The following is a 6,000-nucleotide window of genomic DNA, read 5'->3' on the forward strand; positions in this document are numbered from 1 at the left end:
TCACCCCCCACAGCTGACTCAACCCCCACAGCTGACTCACCCCCCTCCCAGGTGACTCACCCCCCCAGCTGACTCACCCCCCTCCCAGGTGACTCACCCCCCCAGCTGACTCACCCCCCACAGCTGACTCACCCCCACAGCTGACTCAACCACGCCAGGTGATTTGCCTACAGCTGACTCACCCCCCCCCCAGCTGACTCACCCCCACAGCTGACTCACCCCCCCCAGCTGACTCAACCCCCAGGTGACTCATCCCCCCAGCTGACTCACCCCCACAGCTGACTCACCCCCCCCCAGCTGACTCACCCCCCACAGCTGACTCACCCCCCCAGCTGACTCACCCCCCACAGCTGACTCACCCCCCCCAGCTGACTCACCCCCCACAGCTGACTCACCCCCCTCAGCTGACTCACCCCCACAGCTGACTCACCCCCCCCAGCTGACTCACCCCCCACAGCTGACTCACCCCCCACAGCTGACTCACCCCCCCAGCTGACTCACCCCCCACAGCTGACTCACTCCCCTCCCAGGTGACTCACCCCCCCAGGTGATTTACCCACAGCTGACTCACCCCCATTGGGTGGTGTGGGATTGTCAGGTGGTTCCTGCCATGGCCAGGACACGGCGCTCACCACACAACGTGAAGATGTAACGTGTACAGCCTGGGGTGTCAACAAGCCTGGAGTGTGGTACGTGTTGTGATGTTATTAAAGTTTTACTAAATATGGAAATGTAACATACAATCTGGATTGAGGTTGAATATTTTGTGATGTTATAAAAGTTGTACTAAATATGCAAATGTAAAATACAATCTGGATTGAGGTTGTATATTTTGTGATGTTATAAAAGTTTTACTAAATATGGAAATGTAACATACAATCTGGATTGAGGTTGTATATTTTGTGATGTTATAAAAGTTTTACTAAATATGGAAATGTAACATACAATCTGGATTGAGGTTGCATATTTTGTGATGTTATAAAAGTTTTACTAAATATGGAAATGTAACATACAATCTGGATTGAGGTTGTGTATTTTGTGATGTTATAAACGTTTTAATAAATATGGAAATGTAATGTACAATCTGGATTGGCGTTGTATATTTTGTGATCTTATAAAAGTTTTACTAAATATGGAAATGTAACGTACAATCTGGATTGGGGTTGTGTATTTTGTGATGTTATAAAAGTTTTACTAAAAATGGAAAGGTAACATACAATCTGGATTGGCGTTGTTTATTTTGTGATGTTATAAAAGTTTAACTAAATATGGAAATGTAACATACAATCTGGATTGGCGTTGTTTATTTTGTGATGTTATAAAAGTTTAACTAAATATGGAAATGTAACATACAATCTGGATTGAGGTTGGATATTTTGTGATGTTATAAAAGTTTTACTAAATGTGGAAATGTAACATACAATCTGGATTGGCGTTGTTTATTTTGTGATGTTATAAAAGTTTGACTAAATATGGAAATGAAACATACAATCTGGATTGGCGTTGTGTATTTTGTGATGTTATAAAAGTTTCAATAAATATGGAAATGTAACATACAATCTGGATTGGTGTTGTATATTTTGTGATTTTATAAAAGTTTTAATAAATATGGAAATGTAACATACAATCTGGATTGGGGTTGTGTATTTTGTGATGTTATAAAAGTTTTACTAAATATGGAAATGTAACATACAATCTGGATTGACGTTGTTTATTTTGTGATGTTATAAAAGTTTAACTAAATATGGAAATGTAACATACAATCTGGATTGAGGTTGTATATTTTGTGATGTTATAAAAGTTTTACTAAATGTGGAAATGTAACATACAATCTGGATTGGCGTTGTTTATTTTGTGATGTTATAAAAGTTTTAATAAATATGGAAATGTAACATACAATCTGGATTGGCGTTGTTTATTTTGTGATGTTATAAAAGTTTGACTAAATATGGAAATGAAACATACAATCTGGATTGGCGTTGTGTATTTTGTGATGTTATAAAAGTTTCAATAAATATGGAAATGTAACATACAATCTGGATTGGTGTTGTATATTTTGTGATTTTATAAAAGTTTTAATAAATATGGAAATGTAACATACAATCTGGATTGGGGTTGTGTATTTTGTGATGTTATAAAAGTTTTACTAAATATGGAAATGTAACATACAATCTGGATTGGCGTTGTGTATTTTGTGATGTTATAAAAGTTTTAATAAATATGGAAATGTAACATACAATCTGGATTGACGTTGTATATTTTGTGATCTTATAAAAGTTTTACTAAATGTGGAAATGTAACATACAATCTGGATTGGCGTTGTGTATTTTGTGATGTTATAAAAGTTTTAATAAATATGGAAATGTAACATACAATCTGGATTGGCGTTGTTTATTTTGTGATTTTATAAAAGTTTTAATAAATATGGAAATGTAACATACAATCTGGATTGGTGTTGTATATTTTGTGATTTTATAAAAGTTTTAATAAATATGGAAATGTAACATACAATCTGGATTGGCGTTGTTTATTTTGTGATGTTATAAAAGTTTAACTAAATATGGAAATGTAACATACAATCTGGATTGAGGTTGTATATTTTGTGATGTTATAAAAGTTTTACTAAATGTGGAAATGTAACATACAATCTGGATTGGCATTGTTTATTTTGTGATGTTATAAAAGTTTAACTAAATATGGAAATGTAACATACAATCTGGATTTGCGTTGTTTATTTTGTGATGTTATAAAAGTTTAACTAAATATGGAAATGAAACATACAATCTGGATTGAGGTTGTATATTTTGTGATGTTATAAAAGTTTTACTAAATATGGAAATGTAACATACAATCTGGATTGAGGTTGTGTATTTTGTGATATTATAAAAGTTTTACTTTTATTCCATCGTTTCGTACACACAGTAATTCTCTCCGTGCTCCACCAACTCGGACACTCCGATTTACTTCAGCATCGTCCGTCCATCCCCTTCCACACACAGTGTTTCTTCCTCTATCTCTTCACACACAGTGTATTCCCTTCCACACACAGTGGTTCGTCTTCTATCTCTTCCACACACAGTGGTTCGTCTTCTATCTCCTCACACACAGTATCGCCGCTATCTCTTCACACGCAGTGACTTCTATCTATTCACACACAGTGACTCTATCTATCTCCGCTAACGCTGACTCTCCCTATTGCTATTTACTGTCTTTGGGGTCCGGCTCTCTATCTATTCTTCCCTAACATTTCCAGCTGTCTTCTTCGTATCGCTTCACCTCTCGCCAACAACTGCCCAGCAACAACTCTCCAGCAACAACTCCCCAGCAGCCACTCTCCAACAGCAACTCCCCCTCCGTTCAAACCACCTCGCGTTTTATCCCCTCTCGCATTAGCCTTAATTAATTGCCACGTGGCTCACTGGCCATTTCCCGCCAGCCCGCACCTGTCCCCTTCATCAGACATTCAGACGCCACCACTTAACGCTAACAGCCTCTCGACCAATCACAGCCCTCGTGCCACGACTCCCTTAATTACTTGGGTTTGTTTACGCCACTCGTGACTTGACATCCTGTTCGACCTCGTGTGACCCGTTCTCCTTGTCTGTCTGTATTTACTGTATATGGCGAATTTACCCATGTGTATTTTCTATTCCACTAAATCACCCCCCCCCCCCCCCCCCCCCCCGTGATGAAAGAACCTAGCCGTCCCCGGCTACGATATACTCGAATTGGAGTAGTGGAGTGAAGCGGACGGAACGATGACAACATATATACATAACGCATTTGCAATATACAACCATTTTGTACACTCACGCAACGACAAGCACACAAGACCTTTATACAGAATTCCCAACCCCCAAAGTCAATGTATTGCATTCCTCCTGGAACGGGTTCCCGCTGCCGGTCCATCTCCCCTGCACGGGAATCTCTTCGGTAAGGGAGGGCCTTGCTCGTCTTGCCAATGAACCCTGCGCCCATCCCTGTCCCCGCGACACTCAGCTGGTGGGGCTGTCCGTCGTTCATGGTCGGGACGGCCATTGGTCCGGATCTGTGGCCGTTCAATCGGCGTCCGGTCGGTAACCCTGCCCAAAAAGGGCGATCCTGCAGGCATACGGGGGGCAGATTTCTGGGACACGCGCACTTGTGACCTCCCCACAGGTTCGTCGGACACATCCAATACAGGCCGCTCTCGGATGGGGGATGACGCATCATATGGTAACACAAATTTATTCAGGCGCGACGGGTGAACAAACCATGTCCGACGACCGAATTTTATTCGCACACTCTGATCCCGTAAAACCTCCACAATATCAACGGGCCCCTGCCAGGGGCGGTGAAATTTCGGGGACGTTCCCACCGGCACCATGGGGCAGTGCAACCAGGCTTTATCTCCAACACTCCACGGCTCTCGTGGCCACTGCCTGCCGAACAATCTTTCGTTAGCGGCTTGTCATCGTGCCGTATTTTTCAATGCAGCCTCTCGGGCTTCCCTTAGACGGTCCAAAGCCACCTGCATCGGAGCAGGCACCGTCGTAGATTTCTCCCGTTTTCGAATTCCCAATTTCACAATAGCCGGCGATTCCGGTTCCCGTCCATACATCAGAAAAAATGGCGAGTACCCCGTTGAGGCATGCGGGGCCAATCTATACGCGGCCAGCGTCACTGCAACATGCAGATCCCAATCATCTTGAGTGGTGTTTACTTGGTGACAAAGCATGGACGTCAGCGTCCTATGCCGCCGCTCGACCATCCCGTCAGTCTGCGGGTGGTACGGGGACGTCCGAATCTTTTTGCTCCCCAGCGAGTCACACACGTCCTTAATCAATTTCGATGAAAAATTTCTGCCTTGGTCAGGAAGCAAATGTTCTGGGGCCCCCTTATCTAATATGTATCCATTCAAGAAAGCCTCAGCGATCGACGTCGCTGACTGGTCTACAAGCGGCCATGCCATCGGCCAACAAGTTAAGTATTCCACCCCGACGAGCAAATATCTGTGCCCTCGAGGGGTGACGGGAAACGGACCAAAAATATCCAGTGCCACAATTTCGTTCACTTTCGAAACTTGAATCGATTGCAAAGGGACACAATATGGCCGTGCCGGCGCTTTCCTCCGTGCACATTCCTGGCACGCTTTTACATGCTGTTTCACATCGTTAAACATTCCCGGCCAGTAAAATTCACTCCCCACCATCAACGCGGTCTTCTTCTCCCCCAGATGCATCAATTTCTCATGTATCTCGTTAATCAGTTTCCCCCGCAACACCTTCGGGACAACAATACAAAATTTTTGTGCTTCCACATCCCAGCAAACAAGCAACCCCTCTGTTAACATCAAAAATGGGCGATCCTCCGATTCCCTTGAACGAGAGGCACGCAGCCTCATCCTGGTCAGCGAGGAATCTTCCACCTGCAGTTGCTTCCACTGCTTCAATGACAACCCCAACAGTCCAATTTCTGCTCCAGGGATTATCCCTGGCACCCCCGAACCCGCTGCAGCGACCGTTTGCGGAACCTCCTGCAGCGGCGGGCCGCAATGCAGCGAGCCCTCTTTGCACCGACACGTCTCAGCCGGTCGCGGCAACCTCGACAAAGCATCCGCATTTACATGGTGCGTCCCTTTCCTATGCTGGATCGTGAAAGAGTACTCCTGGAGGGTCTCAATCCAGCGAGCCATTTGCCCCGATGGCTGACCTATGCGCAGCGAGTACTGTAGCGCCGCGTGATCAGTGCAGATCAAAAATTCCCTGCCGTATAGATACGGTCGGTACTGGCGCACAAAATGGACAATCGCCAATAATTCCCTACGCGTCACACAGTATTTTTGCTCCGCCGGCGATAACACCCGGCTGCCATATGGCACCACTCTCTCGACGCCATCAACCATTTGTGACAAAACCGCGCCTATGCCCGTATCACAGGCATCCGTGTCAAGTATAAATTGCTTCGTAAAATCCGGGTATCCCAACGGCGGTGCGTCCGCCAATGCGGCCCGCAACGCTT

This window comes from Petromyzon marinus, unplaced genomic scaffold (assembly GCF_048934315.1).
Source record: "Petromyzon marinus isolate PM22_M1 ecotype Great Lakes invasive population unplaced genomic scaffold, UKy_Petmar_22M1.pri1.0 PM_G_Scaffold_126, whole genome shotgun sequence".
Classification (NCBI taxonomy): domain Eukaryota; kingdom Metazoa; phylum Chordata; class Hyperoartia; order Petromyzontiformes; family Petromyzontidae; genus Petromyzon; species Petromyzon marinus.